The sequence below is a fragment of the Trichosurus vulpecula genome, chromosome 8 (assembly GCF_011100635.1).
Source record: "Trichosurus vulpecula isolate mTriVul1 chromosome 8, mTriVul1.pri, whole genome shotgun sequence".
Taxonomy (NCBI): domain Eukaryota; kingdom Metazoa; phylum Chordata; class Mammalia; order Diprotodontia; family Phalangeridae; genus Trichosurus; species Trichosurus vulpecula.
Window position 1 is genome coordinate 66,073,508 of NC_050580.1, and position 25,554 is coordinate 66,099,061.

At 34.9% G+C, this 25,554-nt stretch overlaps 1 pseudogene; it reads right to left on the minus strand.

Moving 5' to 3' along the window:
- Positions 1–17,130: 17,130 nt before the first annotated feature.
- Positions 17,131–25,554, minus strand: LOC118829540 (annotated as a pseudogene).

Below are 25,554 nucleotides of genomic sequence, written 5' to 3' on the forward strand. Positions count from 1 at the left end.
GAAAATGATATCACAAACTTGTTTTAATCTGCATTTCTATAATCAATAATGATTTAGAGTGTTTTATATTACAATAAATTGTCTTTATTTCTTCATTAAAAATTGCCTGTTCATATGCTTTGACCATTTATCAATTGGGAAATGACTCATATTCCTACAGATTTGATAAAATTCTTTACATAGTATGATCTTGGAGAGGAGCCAGCAGAGGGGCCAGAAAGTGTGGTCAGATAAGTAGGAGGAGAACTGGGGAGAATAGTGTCTCAAAACCTAGAGAGAAGAGAGTATCAAGTCAGAGACAATGATCAGTAGTGTCAAAGGAGCTCAAGGAGAATGAAGATTGAGAAAAGACCATTGGATTTGGCAACCAACAGCTCTTTAGTAACTTTGGAGAGAGCATTTCTGGTGGAATGATAAAGTAATAAGCCAGATGAAAGTAGGAGAGAAAACACCAGGTGTAAACTGTCTTTCTAGGAGGTTGGCTACAAAGAGCAGAAGAGATATAGAGCAAGAATTAGTGAAGACAGAGGAATCAAGTAAGAGTTTTTCAGGATGACATGGGCATGTTTGTAGGTTGTAGAAATGGAGCCAATAGATAAGAAGAGATTGAAAATATGACAGAAGGGGCAATCATTCAGAGATGGGATGGAGATAGGATAGATTTGGTAGAGGATAAAACCACTTGATGTGAAATAGAGGTGAAGGAGGAGATAGTGGCAGAAGGCATTTGAGGTATAGGAGATGAAGAAGAGAGAACTGGAACCTCATGGAGAATGGCCTCATTTTTTTCCTATAAAATATGGCATAAGGTTCTCAGCTAAAAGTTTGGGGAGAGGGAGAGCCATCAAAGGTTTAGGAAGGATGGAAAGGTTTGAAGAACTGCTGTGGAGAGTGAATTGGTAAATTGATAAGGGAGGCATAGTAAGATTGCCTAACAGCAGTGAGGGCCCGTTTCAGGTTATGCAACGTTAATTTGTAGTAGACATAGTCAGAATAGTGTGTGACTTTCTCCATCTTCATTCAGCACCACATATTTAGAAATGAAGGCATTGAATGGGAATGATCCAAAGTTGAGTCTTGACTAGTTTTATTGACAATATGATAATGGGGCTAGGGATTCAAGAAAGGAGGGCTGGGTAAAGTTGAATTGTTTTACCAAGTAGTTAAGATGGGGAAAAGAGGAGAAAGTGCTTAGTGTAAGGTAGGCAGTCTAGGAGATAACTGATGTGTCAAGCGATTTGAGGTCACCATGTATGCAATGAATAGAGTTTCTAAGGGAAGGCAGAGGGAGACTTGAAAAGCCAAAAGATTATCATTGTATAAAGGGATTTCAGAATGTTTGGCAATCATCTCTCTCAAAAAAACGTACAAATGACAGAGTTTCAAGTTTTTCTGCATTATTGCTATTTTCTGTATTACTTTTTAAAGTCTAGAAATCAACAAAATGGTAAATTAAGCCCTGAATATTCACACTAAGAATTTGAGAATTGGCCCTTGGGAACCTGTATGAACTGGCTCTAGTATGAATCTTCATTGTTCATTGTTTTAGAAATACTAAATAAATACTTTGGATCTTGCTCCCTCTTTTCCCTCCCCACACCTACTGCTGTAGCAGTACAGTTAGCACTCAGCACATAGTAAATACTTGTAGCCTGGCTCAATAGAATCTGATAGAAAACTTGAGAGGCAGAAGTCCCCTTTGCAAGCTTGAATATTCATTCTGTGTGAAAAGAGCAGACCTACACAGCAATAGTACCAATAACATAAATTAAATGGATAAAAATCTACAACAACATAAAGTACTCAGATCAACAGTATAAGAAATAGATAAATTAAAAATGCCAAATTTAGTAAAAGAAATTGAAATCGAACAGGTCAATGATGAATTAATATGGGGGAAGGCAACCCAGTATCAAATGAATTTACAAGCAAATTCTAAGGAACAGTTAATTTCAATATTACATAAGCTTTTTCCAAATAAGAAAAGAAAGGATTCTGCCAAATTCCTCATGTGATGCAAATATGGCTTTGCTCCCTTAAACTAGCTAGGGTCAAAAGAGAAAGAAAACTGTAAAACAATATTCCTAATGAACATTGAGGAAAAAAAATATTTGGCCTCTGAAGACAGAACAGAGAAATGGGTAGAAGTTGCAAAGAGGGTAATTTAGGTTTGATTTTAGGAAGAAATTTCCTAATAGACTTTTCAAATTAAAATGGGTTCTCTTGAGATACTGTGTATTCCTCTTGTTCAAGAAAAGGCTGATGACCAGTTTTCAGGTTTGTTATAATGAATGAATAGATTTGACTCTCTGTCCACAGAGATTCCTTCAATTTTTTCAGTGAAATATTTGTTCAATTCTGCAAATTCATAATATATACCCTACCTATGTACCTTACGGGAATATTTTGAGGATCAGATAAAATTACTGTGGAAACATAATGCCAAACAAATGCAAGGTTCTATTTTTAGGCTAGCCTAATTAGCCTTAGGCCTAATCAATTTGAGTAGACCTCCTTGGACTGCATAAGCAGTAGCCCTTCCCTCTCTGCCATTCATTAGGATGTCTCATGTAGCCACAGATACTTCATCAAGTTTTTCAAAGTGGAAATTCAAAATGCTACCATTTTAGTTAACATAACATTGTTCTCTTTTTAATTTAATTTTGTTATTGTAATTATTTTCAAAGACAATCAAAGACAATCTCTTATGTGGAATGTTAATGGATTTACTTACTTACGCCAGCATGGTGTAGTGAATAGAGCGCTAGACCCGGAGTCAGGATGACCTGGGCTTAACTACCACTTCTGGTGCAGTTTCACCTGAGCAAGGTCATTTTAACTTTGTGGTCTACAAACTCCTTACTTACATAAATTATAGAGGGACTGCAATCTGTTTTGAAGGTGGGAGTATCCCCTACCAACTCAATGGGCCTCCACAGTTACCTGTGCTGATGAAACACAGATTCTTTGTGTACCTCTGAAACAGTTATATTAATGACTAATCTTAGAGGAAAATAACTTACCTAATAGTTTATATCTGAATTTTCTTCAGTAGATAGTTCAATAAATCCTGTTGCTTTTTAATAGTGTATCATGCAAATGGATCTGTAATCTCATTGAGTGAACAGGTCTATACAAGGTACACAAACAGTGAACTAGAACTTTTGGGAGGATTTATGGAAAGAATCTTAGAAATGCAAAGGATGAGAAGACTGGAAAAATAGTGATCTGCTGATGGAATAAAGGCACATCAGTGACATAACAGATACATTAAAGTACCATGGCTGTGCAACATTTTGTAAACAGCTAGGTATAGTTTGGGATTTAGCACTACACTTTTTAGCAAATAATGGCTTATGTAATGTCTATTGATCCTTGGGGGGAAATACTTTGTATGACCTGAAATATAGTTGCTTATTGTATGAAAGCTAACAAGAGAAAAAAATGAAGAATTATTGCTATTTTCTCATTTAGGGAATTAAATGATTTAACTGAAATGAGTCTCAAACCATGAAGATATCTTTGTTCTTTATGTTTCCATATGCTTCAACAAATAGCTGAAGGAGATTTTATTAAAATAAATTAGCCTATTCAGAATGCAAGAATACTTCTTTTTATTTGATGTACCAAATCTAAATTCAGGAACTCAGCTGATTCTGGAATATTATCAACTGATATTGATTTTATTATTTTAATTTATTCATTTAGGAGAGAAAGGAAAAAAAAATCAATTCATGTTCACCCATCAAGTGTGTTCTATAAATTTGCCTAGACAAGTCCAGATTTTATGACTAGGGCTAAAGATACTTTGTTCATAGTCACAGACTCATGATAAGCCATTCTCTTCCATAATCTTTCAGAGAAAAACTAGGATGCAAGTCAATGTCCCATCCTCTATTGGTTACTGTTGTGAATCATCTATGCTTGCCTTGGGGGTATTACATGCAAATATGCTAAGATTGTATGTGTCATCCTGAATACTTTGGGTAAAATTTTATACTGAGCTTGACTTGAATTCCTGATGATTTAGGGCTTCCTTTATATTTTATATTAAAATGAAGCAAAGGAAAGTGTCATGAGGAGAATTGATATCTTACTATTAGTATCCCAGAATGACCATGTTAGTTGAATTCCTAATTTATATCATAATTTCCGTCGTTTTAAATTTTTGAGTATGTTATTTAAAAAATCATTAGTCACCTTCTAATAAATGAACACACCCTCAAATACTCTCACATTACAAAAAAAGGTTAAGTAAAACTCTACTAATTGCAACTGAAAATACACGTAACTTTTTAATTTGCAACTCTTCGGATTATAGCAATAGAAGTGGGAGATCACTTGGATCTCTCATTTTACAAATGAAGAAACTGAGTCCATAAGACTTCCCCAGTGTTATAAATATAGTAAGCATTGGAGATGGAATTCTAACTACAGACCTCTGATTCCAGCATTATCTCCACAATACTTCAGTGTATCTATTTTTTTTTAAAAAACAAAACAAAAAAATGTGTGTTTTAACCTCAGTAATCTGGAGCTAACATTGGTCATTGCATTAGACCTAAATTTATTATCTTTTATTTCAACCTTCAGTTCTATTATTGTTGTTATTTGGTTTATCCTGAGATTTTAGTTTTGTTTATACAGAAAGATTATTTACGTAGGGCTTTAGAGTTTGCAAAACATTATGCATACATTATCACATTTGAGTCTCAGAGCTGCCTATCTAAGTGGTACCACATCTGTCCTTCACTCATTTATACAGTGGAGTGCAAGTTAGTTAGTATAAAGTAAAGTAATCACATTTATTGACATGTACAATAAACATCACAACTTTTTGTATCTTTAAAATTTTAATATATTTTATTTCATTAAATATTTTTCAATTATTTTTTAACAATGACCTTTTAAAATTTTGTTCAAATTATCTGTCTCTCTCTCCCCTCTCCTACACACAGCAAGCAATTTAGTATCAATTATACATGTGAAGTCATGCAAAACATATTTCCGTATTGGTCATGTTGTGAAAGAAAACAGACAAAAATTAAATTAAGGGAAATAAAGTAAAAACATAAAGATTCTTCAATCCATATTCAGAGTTCATCAGTTCTCTCCCTAGAAGTGGATAGCATTTTTCATCATGGGTCATTGGATCATTGTCTTGATCAGAGTAGTTAAGTCTTTCACAGTTAATCATCCTTAACATTTTGCTGTTACAGTGTATAATATATAATGTTTTCCTGGTTCTGTTCACTTCACTTGGCATGAGTTCACATAAGGTTCCTCAGTTTTTTCTGAAACCATCCCCCTTTGCCAATTCTTATATACTGTTCCATTGCATTCTTATATCACAATTTCTTCAGTAATTCCCCAATTGATAGACATCCCCTCAATTTCTAATTCTTTACCACCACAAAAAGAACTGTTATAAATATTTTTGTACATATGTGAACTTTTCCTTTTTCTTTGATCTTTTTGAGATACAGATGGCACAGTTTTATAGCCCTTTGGGTATAATTCCAGATTGTTCTCCAATTTGGTTGGTTCAGTTCACAACTCCAGTAGTGCATGAGCATGCTAATTTTTCCATATCCTCTGCAACATTTATCATTTCTTTTTCTGTTACGTTAGCCAATGTGATAGGTGTGAAGTAAAAATTCAGAGTTGTTTTAATTTGCATTTGTCTAATAAATAATGATTTAGAGCATTTTTATATGACTACAATGACTTTGATTTCTTCTAAAGACTGTGTGCTTTGACCATTTATTACTTGACTGTGTACTTTGACCATTTATGAATTGGGAGATGGCTCATATTCTTATAAATTTTTCTCTGTTCTCTATTTATTTGAGAAATAGGCCTTTATCACAGATACTTGCTGTAATTTTTTTTTGCCCCAGTTTCCTGGACTTTAGAAGGCTTTCCTTCCAATCTTGGCTATGGTGGTTTTGATTCTCCAAAACTTTCTAAATTTAACATAATCAAAATTATGCATTTTATATCCCATAATGCCTTCTTGGTTAGTCACATATTCTTCCTTTATCCTTAAATCAATAGATAAATTATTCTATATTCCCTCAATTTGCTCATGATACCACCATATATATCAAAACTATGTGCCCAATTTTCTTCAGTAGATAGTTCAATAAATCCTGTTGCTTTTTAATACTGCATCATGCAAATGGATCTGTAATACCATGTTAGATGTTGGGGTATGCCTGGCTTCTATCAAATTGCTTTCCAGTTTTCCCAGCATTTTTGTCAATTGTTGGGGTTTTGTCAATTGTTTTCACCAAAAGCTTGAATTTTTGTGTTTATCAAACATGAAATTACTTTTGTCATTTACTACTGTATATTATGTACCTAATTGATTCCACTAATCCACCTCTCTATTTCTTAGTAGCAGATTGGGTTTTTTTTCTCCACTTAATAGTATTTTATTTTTTCCAATTACATATAAAGATAGTTTTAAACATTCATTTTTGTAAGATTTTGAGTTTCAAATTATTCTCCTTTCTTCCCTTTCTTCCCCCTCCGCAAGTCAGAAAAAAGTCTAATATAATTTATACATGTACAATCATGTTAAACATACTTCCACATTAGTCAATTTGTGAAAGAAGAATCAGAGCAAAAGGGAAAAAACACAAGAAAGAAAAAGTCAAAAAAGTGACAATAATATGCTTTGAACTGCATTCAGACTACTCCATAGTTCTTTCTCCAGATAAGGATAGCACAAGTCTTTTAGAATAGTCTTAGATCATTGTATTGCTGAGAAGAGCTAAGTCTATTACAGTTGATCATCTCACAATGTTGCTGTTACTGTGAACAATGTTCTCGCTTCACTCAGCAGCAATGTATATAAGTCTTTCCCAGTTTTTCTGAAATCTGCCTGCTCTTCACTTCTATAAGAACAATAGTATTCAACTATAGTAATATACCACATACACCACAACTTGTGCAACCATTCCCTAATTGATGGACATCCCTTCAATTTCCAATTCTTTACTACCAAAAAAAGAACTGATATGAATGTTTTTGCAGTACCAGATTGTTTTGATAATTATTGCTTTGAAATGTATTTTGAATTCTAGAACTGCTAGGCTGCCTTGATTCCCTTGACATTTTTGACCTTTTGTTCTTCCAGATGAATTTTATTATCATTTTGTCTAGTCCGTGAAATAACTTTTGGAAATTTGATGTGGCACTGAATAAGTAAATTGATTTAGACAGAATGGTCATTTTTATTATATTGGCTTGGTATACCCACGAGCAATTAATATTTCTCCAATTGTTCAGATCTGATGTTATTTGTGTGAAAAATGTTCTGTAACTGTTTTCACACAGTTCCTGGGTTTGTCTTGGCAGTTAAATTCCCAAGCACTTTTGATCATCTGCAGTTACTTTAAATGGAATTTCTCTTTCTCTCTCTTTCTGCTGGATTTCATGGATAATATGTAGGAAAGCTAATGATTTATGGGGGATAATTTTATATTCTGCAAATTTGGTGGTTATTAATTATTTCAATTAGATTTTTAGTTGATTCTCTTAGTATACCAACATATTATTTGCAAAGAGTGATAGTTTTGTTTTCTCATTGCCTATTCTAGTAACTTCTATTTATTTTTCCCTATGATTGCTATAGGTAGCGTTCTAGTAAAATATTGAATAATAGTGATAATGGGCATCCTTGCTTCCTGCCTGATCTTATCAGGAAGGCAACCACCTTATCCCCATTACAGATAATACTTGCTAGTCACCATTTTAAGGAAATCTCCATTGATTCCTATGCTTTCTAGAGTTTTTTGTTAATGGGAATGAGTATTATGTTTTTTCAAAAGCTTTCTCTGCATCTATTGAGATGCTGTTCATTCATTTTCAGTTGTGTCAGTCTCTCTATGACCCCATTGTTGGGTTCTCTTGGCAAAGATACTGAAATGGCTTGCTTTTTTTCTCTCCAATTTATTTCACAAATGAGGAACTTAGGCAAACAGAGTTAAATGACTCTCTCAGCATCACACAGCTAGTGTCTGAGGCCAGATTTGAACTCATGAAGATGAGTCCAAACCAAATTCTTTATTCACTGGGCCACCTAGCTACAGCTTTCTATTGAGACAAACATATGATTTTTGTTGTTTTTGTTATTGATATGGTCAATTATGCTGATAATTTTCCTAATATTTAATTAGACCCGCTTTTCTGGTATAAATCCTACCTGGTCATAGTATATGATTTTTTGTGATATATTGCTTTGATTTTGCTAGTATTTTATTTTTAAATTTAATTAATTCTTTAATTAATTAATTTATTATTAGTTTTGAACGTTTGCTTTTATAAGATTTTGAGTTCTAAATTTTCCCCTTCCTCCTCATTCTCCCTCCCCAACATAGCATGGAATCTGATATAGGTTATACATGTACAATCATATTAAACATATTTCTGCCTTAGTCATGTTGTGAAAGAAGAATCAGAGCAAAAGGGAAAAACCACAAGAAAGAAAAAAAAAACAGACAACAACCAAAAAAGAGAAAATACTATGCTTTGATCTGCATTCAGACTCCATAGTTCTTTCTCTGGATGTAGATGACATTTTCATCATGAGTCTTTTGGTATTGTCTTAGATCATTACATTGCTGAGAAGAGGTAAGTCAATCAAAGTTGGTCCTCACAATATTGCTGTTATTGTGTACAATGTTCTCCTGGTTCTGCTCACTTTACTCAGCATCAATTCATGTAAGTTGTTACAGTTTTTTTTTCTTTTCTGAAATCCACCTGCTCATCATTTCTTATGGAAAAAAATATTATTCTGTTACATTCATATGCCACAACTTGTTCAGCCATTCCTCAATTGATGGGCATCCTCCCAATTTCCCATTCTTTGCCATCACAAAAAGAGCTGCTGTAAAAATTTTTGTATATATAGGTCCTTTTCCCCTTTTAATGGTCTCTTTGGGATATAGACCTAGTAGTGGTATTTCTGAGTCAAAAGGTATTCGGTTTTACAGCCCTTTGGGTGTAATTTCAAATTGCTCTCCAGAATAGTTGAATTAGTTCTCCACTCCACCAATAGAGCACCAGTGTTCCAGTTTTCCCACATCTTCTCCAAAATTTATCATGTTCCTGTTTTGTCATGTTAGCCAATCTGATAGGTATGATATGGTACCTTAGAGTTGTTTTAATCTGCATTTCTTTAATCAATAGTGATTTAGACTTTGGTTCCAGACTAGAGGAAAGAACTAAAGATCTGGGGCAAGAGGCACCAGTTCCCATACCCCAGAGCTAGAGGTGAAAAGTCAAGTGATTACTACAAAAAATACACAGGCAAAGGAGAAAGAATACAACAATAGAAAACTATTACAGGAATAGAGATGACCGGGGTTCATCTTCAGAGGAGGATATTGAAGTAAAGAAAACCCCAAAGAGCAACATCAAATGGTCATTGGCCCCAAAAGAATTTACAGATCATAAAAAAGACTAAAAATCAAATGCCAGAGATGAAGGAAAAACTAAAAAACAATAATCCAAGAAAAACAAGGTTTTGAAAGGAAAATCAACCAATTAGAAAAGGAGATCGAGAATCTCAAGGAGGAAAACAACATGTTGAAAATTAGAATTGCACAAAGTGAAGCCAGTGAAATTATAAGAGATCAATAAATAATTAAATAAAACATGAATAATGAAAAAAAAATAGAAGAGAAAGTGAAACATCTTATAAGAAAAACAATAGATTTGGAGAATAGATCAAGATGAGAAAATATAAAAATAATTGGAGGAACTGAAAGTCATGATCAAAAAAAGAATCTTGATACAATAATACAAGAAATAATTAAAGAAAATTGTCCCAAAGCATTAGAACAAGGGAGCTGCGGCAGTAGAAATAGAAAAAAATCCATCGAACATCACTTAAAAGAGATCCTATGAGGAAAACTCATAGGAATATCATAGTCAAATTTTGGAACCACTAGCTCAAGGATAAAATATTAAAAGCATCAAGATTAAAATAATTTAAATATGATGGTACCACAATTAGAATTACACAAGATCTAGCAGCACAGACATTAAAGGACCGCAGGTCTTGGAACACAGTATATCAAAGAGCAAAAGACCTGGGGCTCAGGGTGAAAATATCATACCCTTCAAATTTCAGTACTATCTTGAATGAAAAAAATGGACATTTGGCAAACCTTCAGGCTTTCAAGACTTTGTTTAAAAAAATCGTCATCTTAATAGAAGATTCAACATACAAGAACCAAGGGAAACATAAGGTATACACCAAAGACTGACTATAAGGGATTCATGAGAACAGACTGCTTACCTTTTATATAACATAAAATGTAAAATGTATGTCTAACATTCTTATAATAATTGTCAAGTTCCTAAGAGAGAGGGGGATAAACCTAACTATAATATGAATTTAAAAAGTAAAACTATTTAGAAAAAACTAAAAGCAGTAACTATTTTATACCAGAGAGATGCAAGAAGAAGAAAGGATACAGAGGATTTAGATGGGGGAGGAGGGCTGATAGTTCTGGTAGCCTACTTTCACCGGGAATGGGTTTAAGAGGGAACAATACATATACATTTAGAAGAGTATAAACATCTTCTAAATTTAGAAGAAATAAAATGGTAGGGGTATAGTGAGGGGGGAGAGGACAAGGGAAGTATTAAGGCAAGGGAGGGATTTTTAAAGGGGAAAATGAGGAAATAGGTAAAGGGAGTTTATATTAATGGGAATGGGGGGATAGGGGATGGATCCTTAGAAGGAGGAAGGCAAATAATAGGAGGGCAGGGTGGTTGGTGGAGGAGGGGGGTAGGCAAGTAATAGGAAGGTGATGCAGTGAGTAGAAGTCAAGTAGAGGACACAGGAAGGATAGGAAACAAAAGATATGTACAAACATAAAAACCAAAGATCAGGACTAGAGTAGGTTTGGGAAAGTATATGTCTACATACACATGTATATATGTATATGTATATATCTGTATGTGTATATATATATATATATATATATATATATATATATATATATATATATATATATATCAAGAAATATCTAAATTATATTGTAGCCTTCTGTGGAGTGGGGGGAGGGGGAAAAAGAACAAAGTTAAAAGTGCACAGTAGATAGCAAAAGAAAACACAAGGAAACAAAGAAAAGATGGACAATTCTCAACACAAGGTGTATTATTTATCATCCAGGCTTTCCTGAGATGAAAATTTATTGTTATATATTTTGAATCTCCTATGTTCTGCTATGCACATGACATGCTTTTTTTCTTTTTTACTTTATATTTAAGTTTCAATATTTAAGTTTATGATATGTTTTTGTTTCTTTTCTCTTTTTTTGTATTTGTGTTCTGGTAAAATAAAATAAAAAGTGTTTTAAAAAAAGAAAAATTAAAAACCGTGATTTAGAGAATTTTTTTCATATGACTATAGATTGCTTTAATTTCTTCATCTGAAAACTGCCTGTTCACATCCTTTGACCATTTATTGATGAGGAAATGACTTGTATTCTTATAAATTTGACTCAGTTCTCTATATATTTTAGAGACGAGGCCTTTATCAGAGATACTGGGTATAAAAATTATTTCCCAGATCTCTGCTTTCCTTCTAATCTTGGTTGCATTGACTATGCAAAAAAATAACTTTTTAATGTAATGAAAATTATCCATTTTGCATTACATAATGTTCTCTGTCTCTTGTTTGGTCATCAATTCTTCTGTTCACCATACTTGCTCTCTCAGTTTGCTTATAGTGTCAGCCTTTATATCTAAATCATATACCAATTTTGGGCTATGGTATAACATGTTGGTCTATACCTAGTTTCTGACATACTGTTTTCCAGTTTCCCAGCAGCTTTTATCAAATAGTAAGTTCTTATCCCAGAATCTGGAGTCTTTGGATTGATCAAATTGTAGATTACTATAGTCATTGATTACTGTGTCTTGTGTGCCTAACCTATTTAAGTGAAACACCATTCTATTTCTCACCCAATACCAAGTCATTTTGATGATTTTGGATTTATAATACAGTTTTAGATCTGGCACTGTTTTAGACCTAGTGCAGCTAGGCCACCTTCCCTTGCACTTCTTTTCATTAATTCCCGTGATATTTTGGAACTTTTGTTCCTCCAGATGAATTTTGTTATTATTTTTTCTAGCTCTCTAAAATGATTTTTGGTGGTTTGATTGCTATGACACTAAATAAATAATTAAGGTAGAATTGTCATTTTTCTTGGATTAGCTCAGCCCATGAGCATTAGCTACCCATGAGCACCTGATATTTTTCCAATTTTGTAGATCTGACTTTATTTCTGTGAAAAATGTTTTGTAATTGTGTTTGTATAGTTCCTGGGGTTGTCTTGGCAGGTAGATTCCCAAATATTTTATATTTTCTCCAGTTACTTTAAACGAAAGTTTTCTTTCTGTCACTTGTTTCTGGGTTTTGTTGGTAGTATATAGAAATGCTGGTGATTTATATGGGTTTATTTTATGTCCTGCAATTTTGCTAAAGTTGTTAATTATTTCAAATAGTTTTTAGTTGATTTTCTAGTATTCTTTAAGTATACCATCATGTGATCTACAGAGTAATAACTTAGTTTTTTCCTGTTCTACTTCTGCCTGTTCTAATTCCTTCCACTTTTTTTTTCTTCTCTTATTGCTAAAGCTAACATTTCCAGTACAATACTGAATAACAGTGGTTATAGTGGGCATCCTTGTTTTACCCCTGATCTTTTTGGAAATGATTCTAGCTTATCTCTATTATGTATGATGCTTGCTGATGGGTTTAGATAGATAGAATTTATTATTATAAGGACACCTCCATTGATTCCTATGTTCTCTAGTGTTTTTTAATAGCAATGAGTACAGTATTTTGTCAAAAGGTTTTTCTGCATCTGTTGGGAAAATCATATGATTTGTTAATTTTGTTATTGAGATGGTCAATTATGCTGACAGTTTTCCTGGTATAAATACCACCTGTCATAGTGTATCATCTTTGTTTTGAAGTTGTTGCAATCTCTTTTCTAAGATTTTATTTATAATATTTCATCTATATTCATTAGGAAAATTGGTTTGTAGTTTTCTTTCTCTTTTTTGGTTCTTCCCAGTTTAGGTATCAGCACCATATTTTTATCATAAAAAGAATTTGATCGGACTGCTTTGCCTATTTTTTCCCAAACTCTTTATATTGTATTGGAATTAATTGTTCTTTAAATGTTCATAAAATTCACTTGTAAATCCATCTGGCCCTGGAGAATTTTTCTTAGGGAGTTCATTGACAGCTTATTCAATCTATTTTTATGAAATGTGGTAATTTAAGTATTTTATTTCCTCTTCTGTTAATCTGGGCAATTTATGTTTTTATAAATATTCATCCATTTCACTTAGATTTTCAGATTTATGGGCATACAGTTTGGCAAAATAGCTCCTAATTATTGTTTCAATTGCCTCTTAATTGGTGATAAATTCACCCTTTTCATTTTTGTTATTAGTAGTTTTTTTCTTCTCTTTTTAAAACTCATTTCACTCTGGAGCTCATAGATTGGACAATAAGGTCCCTGCCCAAGCACCACTTAATGGCTATTTTTGGGCCCTTTTGGCTTGAGTGAAAGTAAATAGTAATGTTCTCTTTTGGTCAGCGACCCTGAGGGTCTTCCCCTCCTAGTTTGATTTTTTTTTATTATTATCGAATGGGTCATTATATTAGGAAGGTAGGATTTATGATTTCAAAAAGAATCTCATATGCGCCTAAAAGGTCCAGAACCGCAGGATATAAGGAATTCTCTAGGCAGAAGGCAGGAGAACTAAAGCATGTATTTACACTCCACAGTAACAAGCCCACAAACCAGCGTCCCCATTTTGATATTTTCATCAAAAGCTTCCAGGCCCAATAAGTCCGCCTCACAAGGGTAACCAGGAGGCCACAGAGAAGCGAGATGGTATAAGGCAAAATCATATACATGCTTCCCCTCTATGGTAAGAAGATTACCCACTAGCTTCCGGTCAGCTCTGCTACCGGCAGCTCAGCTTTGGCTGTAGGCGTCTCTGGCTCCAACCGGAAAAGGAAGAGAGGATCTTCAAGCTGTCCTCTCCCCTCTTATAGAGTTTTTGATATCATCAAGTACCGCCTGAACGACCAGGGCCAATTGGTTCTTGACTTGGCCCCTCCCCTTAGCGTAGACCAGGTTAACACACCTCCCCTCAGCCAGCCCCATGACTCATCATGCAGGAAGTTCTCTGATTCCTGGCATGGTCGCTGGGCTTCCTGCCCCGGAAGAGCAAGCCCCAGTGTCCAGGGAAGCTCAATGAGGTAAGCTGAGTCATTCAAAGAAAACAAAGTCCATTCTGGTTACAGTCATGCCTTGACTCACTTCTTAAAGAGGCCTATTCACTGAATAGGCATTACTTTACTCAAAGTGAGAACCTGAAAAGACTTAGCCTGAAAGGGTCATTGCATCCTGGGCCATCTCCAGTCCTCTTGTTGAATATTTGGCCACTGGATCCAGATGGCTCTGGAGGAGAAAGTGAGGCTGGTGACCTTGCACAGCCCTCCCTCACTCAAATCAAAGTCAATCCTAAGCTATGTGATCATCTCCTTGATGTCATGGTCCTCTTCAAGAATGAAGGACAAACACAACAACAGGAACAACCTTTTTAAAAATCAAATAAACCAAAGCTTTATCTATTTCATTAGTTTTTTTTCATATAACCAGCTCTTACTTTTATTTATTAGTTCAATAGTTCTCTAAATTTCAATTTTATTAATCTCTCCATTGAGTTTCAGAATTTCTAATTTAGTATTTTATTGGGGATTTTAACTTGTTCTTTTTCTAGTTTTTTTAGTCGCATGCCCAATTCATTGATCTCTTCTGTCTCCACTTTTTTCATGTAAACATTTAGAGGTATAAATTTTCCTCTAAGAATTTCTTTAGTTGCACCCCATGAGTTTTGATATGCTGTCTCATTATTGCCATTCTCTTCGGTGAGGTTATTTGTTGCTTCTATAATTTGTTGTTTGACTCACTCATTCTTTAGGATTAGATTATTTAGCTTCCAATTAATTTTTAGTCTATCTTGTCATAGACCTTTATTATATGTCATTTTTATTGCAACAGGGTCTGAAAAGGATGAATTTAATATTTCTGCCTTTCTTCATTGGATTATGAGGTTTTTAATGCCCCAGCGCATGGTAAATTTTTGTGTAGGTGCCATGTACCACTGAGAAGAAGGTCTATTCCTTTATATCCCCATTAAATTTTCTCCAGAGGTCTACCATATCTAACTTTTCTAAAATCGTCTTCAGCTCCTTAATTTCTTTCTTATTTAGTTATTAGATTTATCTGATTCTGAGATTCTGATTCTGATTCTGTCTATTTCTTCCTGCAACTCTTCTTAACTTTTCCTCTAAGAGTTGGGATCCTATACCATTTGGTGCATATATGTTTAGTAATCTTATTACTTCATTGTCTATGGTACCTTTTAGCAGGATGTAGTTTCCTACCTCATCTGTTTTAATTAGATCTATTTTTGCTTTCCCTTTGTTTTAGATTGATATTATTACCCCCATTTTTTTACTTCATCTGAAGAAAAATATGTTCTGCTCCAGCCCTTAACCTTTATTCTGTGTTTTCTCTCTGCTTCAGATGTGTTTCTTGTTAGCAACACATTGTAGAATTATGGTTTTGAATCCACTTTGCTATCCATTTCCATTTTATGGGAGAGTTCATTCCATTCACATTCACAGTTATGATTGCTAATTGTGTCTGTTTTCATCCTATTTCCCCCCATTTATGTTTTTCTCTCCCCTTTCCCTCCTCACCAGAGTTTTGCTTCTGACCACCATCTCCCTCACTCTGTCCTCCCTTCTATCAGTCCCCCTCCCTTTTCTTTCCTTTTTCCCCTACTACCTGTTCCATCCCTTCTGCCCTCCTTCTGTTGACCTCCTCTTTTCTTTACCATTTCCCCTCCTACTAACTATAGAATAAGATAGATTTATATACCAATTGTGTATATTATTCCCTCTTTGAACCAAATTCTATGAGAGTAAGGTTCAAACAATGCTTGCCTCCCTCCTTTCTTTCCCTCTACTCTAATAGGTCTTTGCACCTTTTCATGTGATATAATTTACCCTTGTTTTGTCTTCTCCTTTCCTTTTCTCCCAGTACAATATTTTTTTCACCCTTTAATCAACTTTTTTGTCATCACCTCAAGGTCAACTTATATCCACACCCTCTGTGTACGGATACCCCTTCTAAATGTTGTAATAAAGATAGTGTTCTCAAGAGTTTCAAGTGTCACGTTCCCATGTAGGAATGTAAGAAGTTTAACCTTGTTGGATAGCATTTTTTTTCTTTTCTGCTTACTTTTTATGCTTCTTTTGAGTCTTCTATATGAAGAATGAATTTTTCATTCAGCTCTGGTTTTTCTATTGGGAACGTTTGGAAGTACCCTATTTTATTGAATGTCCATCTCCAAAATTTTATTTTTTTAAATTTTATGCTCACTTTTGCTGAGTAGTTGATTCTTGGTTGCAATCCAAGCTCATATCATATTTCAAGCCCTCCAATCCTTTAATGTAGAAACTGTTAGGTCCTGCATAATCCTGACTGTGGTTCCATATTATTTAAATTGTTTCTTTCTGGCTGTTTGTGGTATTTTCTATTTGAACTAATAATTCTGGAATTTGGCTGTTATATTTCTTAGAGGTTTCATTTTGGGATCTCTTTCAGGAGGTGATTGGTGTATTCTTTTGATGACTTTTTTCACTCTGGTTCTAAGATATCAGGGCAGTTTCCCTTGATAATATCTTGAAAGATGCTTTCCAGGCTCTTTTTTTCAACATGGCTTTCAGGTAGAACAATAATTCTTAAATAATCTCTCCTATACCTATTTTCCAGGTCTCTTGATTTTCCAATGTGATACTTTACATTTTCTTCTATTTTTTATTATTTTGATTTTGTCTGACTGATTCTTGATGTCTCATGGAACCATTAGCTTCCACTTGCCCAATTCTATTTTTAACAAATTGTTTTCTTCAGTTAGCTTTTGTATGTCCTTTTCCATTTGGCCAATTCTACTTTAGAAAAAAATGATCAGGGGATTTATTCCATTAGGCAATGTTTAAGTTATGGTTTATTTGCCCTTTCAGGCTTTGATTTTTCCCAGGTAGGACTCAAGCTCTTTGACCTTGAGCATGTAGCTGTCTGCTCAGCCACACTGGCCTCGCCTGGATGTGTTGCAGGCAAGGAGCTTACCCTGCTGGAACTGTTCCTCCAGAAATGAGCTGATCTTGGTATTCTTCTTCTGCTCCTCAGACTTCTTCTGCATCTTCTTTGACCTCTTTTTATTTAAAATTTCTTCCTCCTCAGGAGTCAACTTTGCTTCCTTGTTCCAGCCCAAGGGCAGCACATAGTGGAACTCATACCACTGGCAGTATGGGGTACTATCAATGAGCATGATGCAATTCTTCACCAGGGTCTTGGCCCAGACCAACTCATTGTTGGATGCATTGTAGACCACATCAATGATCCTTCATTTTTGGATACAGCACTCAGAGTCCCAGGAGAAATTGTCCACATCTACCCTCAGGCTCCAGTACTTTTTGTTGCCTCCTCAGCTTTGCACAGTGTGGATGCAGCAGGGTCCAATTTTGGTGTTGACAGGTGGGAGGCCCAGCTCAAACTTGTGCTTCTGTTTTTAAATTAGATTTTTTTATTTTTAGTTTACAACATTTAGTTCTACATGTTCTTGAGTTTCAAATTTTCTTCCCTTCCCTTTCCTTTCCCCTCCCCCCATACAGCATGCAGTCTGATATAAGTTCTATATAAACCTTCCCGTTAAAATTATTTACACAACAGTCAAGTTGCAAAGAAGCATTATGACCAATGGAATGAATCATGAGAGAGAAGAAACAAAACCAAAAAAGAAGAGAAAAAAAATAGTTTGCCTCAATCTGCATTCATACTCCACAGTTCTTTCTCTGGATGAAGCAAGCTTTTTTCCATCACGAGTCCTTTGGAGCTGTCTTTGAGGAGTTGTCTATTGCTGAGGAGAGCCAAGTCTATCAAAGTTAGTCATCACAGACTCAATATGTCTGTGCTTGTGTACAATGTTCTCCTGGTTCTGCTCCTCTCACTCAGCATCATATCATTTAGGTCTTTCCAGGTTATTATGAAATCTATATCTTCCCCATTTCTTACAGTACAACAGTATTCCATCACATTCATATACCACAACTTGTTCAGCCATTCCCCAACTGATGGGCATCCCCTTGATTTCCAATTCTTTGCTACCACAAAAAGAGTGGCTATAAATACCTTTGTACATACAGGTCCCTTTCCCACTTGTGTGATCTCTTTGGGATATAGCCCTAGGAGTGGTTTTGCTGGGTCAAAGGGTATGCATATTTTTATAGCCCTTTAGGCATAGTTCCAAGAGTTGTTTTGACTTGTATTTCTCTAACCAATAATGATTTTGAGCATTTTTTCATATGCCTATAGATATCTTTAATTTCTTCCTCTGACTCCTGTTCATATCCTTTGACCATTTCTCAATAGGGGAATAATTTTGATTATGTTAAACTGAAAAGATTTTGTATAAACAAAGGTGATGCAACAAAGATTAGGAGGGAAGCAGAAAATTGGGAGAAAATCTTTACAACCAGTGTCTCTGATAAAGGCCTCATTTCTAAAACATACAAGGAACTGAGCCAATTTTGTAGGAATAAAAGCCATTTTTTGATTTTTAAAAATTGTTTCTTGATGTCTCATGGAGTCATTAGCTTTCAGTAGCCAAATTCTAAATTTTAAAGACTTATTTTCATTAGCAGAATTTTGTACCTCTTTCCATTTGGCCAATTCTTTTTTTAGGTATTATTTTCTTTGGCATTTTTGTGCCTCTTTAACCAAGCTGCTTATTGTCTTTAAATAAATTTTTGCAAAAATAATAATTTTTGTCTTTTTCTGTCATTTATTTACATAATTTTCCTCTACCACTCTTATTTGAGTTTGAAAATATTTTTTTTCTCTTCTAGAAATTTTTGTTTGTCTTGTGTACAATTCAGAATTTTCTTTGAGGCTTTGGCTGTAGCTGTTTTGACTTTATTCTCTTCTAAGTTTGTATTTCGATCTTTCCTCTAACCATAGTAGATTTTTATTGCCATGTTCTTTTTCTATTGTTGGATTATTTTTCTACCCTATTTATTGATTTTGAAACTTTACAGGCAAGTTGAACTTTGTTCCTGCTATATAAGGAAGGGACATTGGCTCATGCTTCAGGTTTTTTTGTACTGCTGTTTTCAGAGATAATTATGTGGATTGGAAGTTTTTTTTAGTGCTTTCAAGAAGGTGTTATCTGAAAAGAGGTATGGGTACTTCTCCCTGATCCCTTGGGACTGCAATTGATACTATTCTCCGGGTGCCCTGATCTCTAGAGACTTGAAGTGATATTGTTCTGCAGAGTCCCTGATCTCTTGCAATTAGAAGTGATACTGTTTCTCAGGTTACTGATTCCTTGTCAGCAAAAGTGATACTTCCCTTCACAGCTTCAGCTCTCTCTTGAGGAAAAAGTCTCCTCTCCACCCTTGAACTATGACCCAGAAGTAGACATAGGTAATAAAGTTGTCAAAGAGGGTCTGGTCTTGCATCCAATGCTAGCACAGGAATCCTGTTTGACTTATTTCTGAGCAGTTGCCAGATCCCCTTACTGTTTCTGGCTTGTGAGCTCCCAAAGCTGCTGCTGTTTTTCCACCAGTGATATTTCATTCATGTTATCTTTGGGTCAGCAGATCTCTCTTTCCAATTGCCTAAATTGGAAGAATAGCTTGCTCTGAACTTTTGTTGTCTCTTCTACTCCAGAATTTGATTTGAGGTGTTATTACAAAGTTGTTTGGTGGGGAATGTTGAAAGAGCACAAGTGAGTGCTTTCTCTACTCTGCCATCTTGGCTATACCCCTCAAAGTTTAAATTTTTACATCTTAAAAAAGCTTAATATGTAGTATGTCCCCCTTTTCTGTATTCACTTATTTTGCTTGACTTGCCATTGAGTTTATATGACTGTGACTTAAAGTCTTCGATTTTTCATTATGAAACCAAAATCTTAACACATGTGTATTAAGTCTATTTTTGATAAATGGTCTATTTTTTACCAAGTCTAACCTTGATTATATCTCATAGATTTTCAATGGGGTTTAAATCAGGCAAGTTTCCAGACCACTGAAGCACATTTATCTCCAGATCTTGGATAATTTTCTTAACCTTTGTTGCTGTGTAACAGGATAAAACATTGTATTGCAGTACTGCATCTTCATTTGAGAATTTCTCTACATCTAGAACAATTTTGCTTCTTAGTATGTCAATAAATTTATTGGTCTTTATCATTCCCTCTGTGATGAGAAGTCTTCCAAGCTCAAAGGAAGTTAAAAGAAATCTTGCAATTGTTTTTTGAAGTAGATATTTCACAGCCTGATGAAGATGTCCATATCTTATAGGCTCATCTGGGTTTCTTCTGACTGTGGTTTTAGCACAGTTTTAAATAATGAAAAAGTGAGTTTCATCAGAAAAAAAATTACCATTACCCAATCCTCAGTACTATAATCAAACTGTTTTGCCCATGATGAGCATGTTTTTTTTTTCAAAATCAATATTTAAACAGTAATTTTTAATATTCTTTTCAATTTTTTTTCAATTTCATGAAAGCTATACCATAGGATACACAAATCAGTAACATATTCCAGCAGCTAGTTCCCTCATAAAGTTTTTGCTTTTTGCTGCAGATTAATTATCTGTTTTGCCACAATAGTTTGTCAGGTCTTTTTTTTTAATTGACTGCCTTTTTCCTTTGGGTTTCAATATAACTGATCCTCTTTCACTGTACACTTAAATAACCTTTTAAAGGTTAAACTTCCTTATACTAACAGCTTCTATAATATCTCTAATAGTCACTGAAGTATGCTCTTTAAGAGCACGTTTTGCCTGTTTCCTTGGATCAATATTTATTATGTAATAGCACAATTTTTTAAAGGGGGAAAGAGATAGATGAAACATCTGTGGCGTGAAACATAGCAACCCATTCATGGAGAAATAATTCAAAATGTGGAAATAATTTTTCTCACCAAGGTTAGACTTCTGAGCCAGCCTAGTGTCAATAGAACTTCACGTATGTGGCTATTACTGTCAAAAATGAAATCATAGTAAAATTATTGCTCATTTCAAATAATTTTTCATCCCTGTAAATTTGAAAGTGGCTTGTCCATGGTCACATAACTACAAAGTGTGAGAGGCAAGAATTGAGCCCAGGTCAAACACAACACTATGTTTACTAACCTTAACTCAGCCTTTTAGGGTATAGATATTTCCAGACTGGAGGCAAAAGAATTGCTATGCAAATTAGAAGATAACAAATGTGAGTAAACTCCCACAACTCAGTTGAATGTTTTAAGAGCCAGTCAATTTATTAGGCCAGGAGATCATAGAACTTCCTGGCTCCTAGAAAAATGCAAAGGCTTTTCAGATTAGTGTTTGCTGCTCTGAACCTTGGGAAGAAGTTGAAATTACATATGTGGGCTATTTATTCCATGTTAGTGCATTTAGAACATATGAACAAATAAAATATCAATTCAAATTGCCTATGAATGTTTACTGGGCATATAAAACCTGTTACTGTAATTGTAATTTTGTTTGTGCTGTAAATTTTTTTAAAGGCAAGCTCGGATAGTGTATTAATGGGCAACAATTCTCACAACACAACTGCCAAAAGTTTATGATTCCAGAAAGAATGAGATTGGCAAAGTCTTGCAAATGAGCTTCCTAATTAGGTTTCTCTCTCTTGGGGGGTAGGGAGTGCTACAGAGGGGAGAGAGTGCAAGAGGGAAATGAAAACTGACCCAGAAATGCTGACAGTAACTAAAACATCTGGTGGAAAATTAAACTTCTATTGCCACACTTGATGGGCAGGAGGATTTGAAGAGGTAGCCTCATCCAACTGGCACTATTAGAAATGGCTAAAATCAAAAGGAGTTGGAGATATGACTGAATAACTGTTGTGTATTTTTAATTTGTGTTTTCACTCACAACTATTCATCCTGTAACCTAACTTGACATAGAGTAAATGGTAACATTTGTATTTTCTAGAGAAAAAGAATATAGTGGTTTAAAAATATGATTTAGTATGGAAAAGGCCCCTAGAAGAATAACTGGTCCAACCCTTTTATTTTATATACAAGGAAACTGAATTTCAGCAAGATTAAATGATTTGCTCAGGGTAACTAGTGGTAAATTGCAGAGTAAGGATTTGAACCTAAATCTTTTAGCTATTGGTCCATTTAGTCTTAATCCAAATCTATACCATGAGCTGAAAACTGCACAAATGATTTCAGTCTCCTGGAAGCATTTCTAGCACTGACAAATGTTCACAAACTGGGCATTTTCCTCACTTGAAAAGGCTTTTTGACTGTCACCTCTTTCCCCAAAGTATTTGTATGAATAGTTTCAGTGAATCAAATTGTGGGTTTTCATTTGGATTTCTTTGTTGCAAAATCTCATTTTTCCCCCTAGAAACCCACACTCAGAGTTTGTTTTGTTCTGTTGCAAACAAATAAAATCTGATCACTGAAACAAGTATTTACAAATAAATTTACCTTGACTGTGAAAGAAATTATTTGAGACAGGATTTTATTATCATTTTATTGCCATTTAAAAGAATCCAAGATTAACTTATCCATTTAATTGAGTTGAAGCTCTATCTAATGCGTTTGGGGAACTGAGTGTTTTCCAACACATCCTTCTGTTATGTCAGTTGCTTTGTTATGTAAGGAGGGGGAAATGATGGTGAAGTAGAAAGACTTGTGAATTAGCTTCCAGGAGATTTAAGGAAATAGGTGCCAGGAGAAAGGTTCAAGTTTCAGTTCTGCCATTAACTAGTTGTACGATCTCGGATAAGACACTGCCCTTCTCTAAAACTCATTTTCCTTATTTGTAAAAGGAGATAAGTGGTTGAACTAAATAATTTCTGAGATCTGCTCCAGCCCTAACAATCTCTGGTATAGGCAAAATTATCCAGTTAGGTGGTTAAGGAATGGGTCATGGATCCTTTTTTGGGGGGAGGGTGGTATGTCGATCTGAAATCTTTACAATCTAGATTCATTGAGGTAAAAAAAATCAGAATTAAAAAAAACACTTCAGATTTTATGGTATGCTATAGTCTATGTACCAAATCAGAGCATTGTCATTGCCTAGAATTCTCTACATCTTCTTTTCCATTTCCTGGCATCCAAAGCTTCCTTCAAATCTCAGCTAATGCCTCACCTTCTGCAATGAGCCTTTCTTATAAATGCTAGTGCACTTTCTCTAAGATTATCTCTAGTTTATCCTGCCTATTTCTTGCTTGTGCATAGTTGTTTGCATGTTGTCTGCTCCTTTAGATATTGAACTCCTTGAGAATAGGGATTGTTGGTTATTTTTTCCATTTTTTTTTAACCTTTGTATCCCCAGAATTTAGCATGGGGTCTGGCACAGAGTAGGTACTTGAAAAATGCTTGTTACCTCAATTTAGCGATTGCTCCTAATGACACTAGGGCTGAAATGTAATGTGTATTTCAGACCAGACTTGAGGAGCATTAGTAGAGACCATAGAGTGTAATGAAAATAGTGGAACCGGTATCTAGAGATTCCTGAGTCCACATCATCTTACCCCTGATGCTTACTAATTGCACAAACTTTGAGAAGTTAATTAAGTTCCTCTATTTTCAGTTGTCTCTTATGTAAATAGAGATAATTACAGTTAACATTTTCAGCTTTTAGCATTATTATGAGGAAAGTGCTTTGAAAAACTTACAGCACTATGAAAATGTGAGTTAATCTTGTACCTCCCTTTTTTGATGGATTTCAGATAGAAATAGTCTTGATACTAATCTCTATCCTGCTATTCTTCTTTTGTGATCAAAGTTCTATGGAATATTAGTTACACTCTCTACTAAGCTAATATGAGGAAATAAATATGCAAAACTAAAGCACTCTAGGAGTATGGATTCAATCATCATAACTAGTATGTCTGGGAAACTAGACAATCTAATAGCTATCATTGCTATTATTTCTGTTCACTCCATGACTTCTGTTAGAAGGCTGTGTGTTATCTGAGGACAGCATTTGAGTTTAATTCAGGGGGAAATAACAATGAGCTCTGGGATTCCAGTAACATCTTGCAACTGAGGCAATGAAAAGCTCAATGAAAAGTACTGGGGAAGATTTCTTTGGATTCTCAAATTACTTGGAATAATTTATGAAGTGGCATTTTCCTCTCCCAAAGACCACAGGTTTGGATATTTGTTCTCTTTGAAATGGACTCTGATCGCACTCCAGTAGAAGAGAAAATCTTAACATCTCTTTTCTCATCCCCCCCTTGCAATACAATTAGCAGATGGCTGATTTTGGCAAATATCCTTAACTTTGAATTGCAAATGATGGCAACCCAAGATTCAAGAGCTCATCTGCAGGAGTCAAACCCTTATGTGCAAAGTAGATGGCTGAATGAAATTACAATGGCAGTTTTTAAAGAACTGGCCAACAGATTTTTTTGATGGGGGATATTAAAGAACTCTACATTTCTAAATGAGAGATTTTATTCAAATTGGACAGGGCTGACCTAAATTGATCTGTGTGGAAGAGCTGGGACTGCTCATTCATCTTAATAAGCCTGTCACCTGTCTCTAACACACTTTGGCAAGGGAGATACTGAGCAAGAAAAAGGGAAGAACATCATCTCACAGAATAAGAAAAGGAGGCCAATCTACAAGGGCTAGAGGCTTAATGGGTATTCTAGTGGTTTAGTTTTCCTTATGTAAGGGAGGCTGAACTGGGAATAGCAAATGAATTCCCTAGCGTAAATTGTGGCATCACTGCAGAATAGAAGGGCCTTGCTTGCTGCCATACTTAATAGTAGTGGTGGTGGTTATACTAGCAATAATAATAACCAGCATTTATATAGCATCTGCTTTATGCCAGGCACTGTTGTAAGCACTTACAGCTTTTATTTCATCTGATCCTCACAACAACCCTGGAAGGTGGGTGCTATTACTACCCCGATTTTGCAGTTGAAAAAAAATCGAGGCAAACAGATTTAGTAACTTGCTGAAGATCACACAATTGGTAAGTTTCTGAAACCGGATTTGGTCTAGGCTCAGTGCTCTATCCATTGTACCAACTGGATGCTTAAGACTGGCTTTGTGATACACCCCAAACTTGGCCACAATGAATCTCTCCCCTTATCTCACCCACCTCCTGGCTTCTCTTTGCATGAGCCTTCTCTTTTCATTACCTGGAATGGCTGCCTCATATGGTTTTTGCAAATCTAAGGTAAGATAATGCAGGCAAAGTGTTTTGGTGACTATAAGTTTCTATAAAAATGTCAGTTTTATTTCCTCATTACAGTGGAAGATTCTTGAACACAAAGGCCAGTTTCATTTTTGTCTTTGTGTCCCCAGTGCCCAGCACAACCCCTGTATAGCGGTTGTTGTTGTTCAGTTGTGTCCAACTCTTCATGAACCTGTGACCCATGCCACAT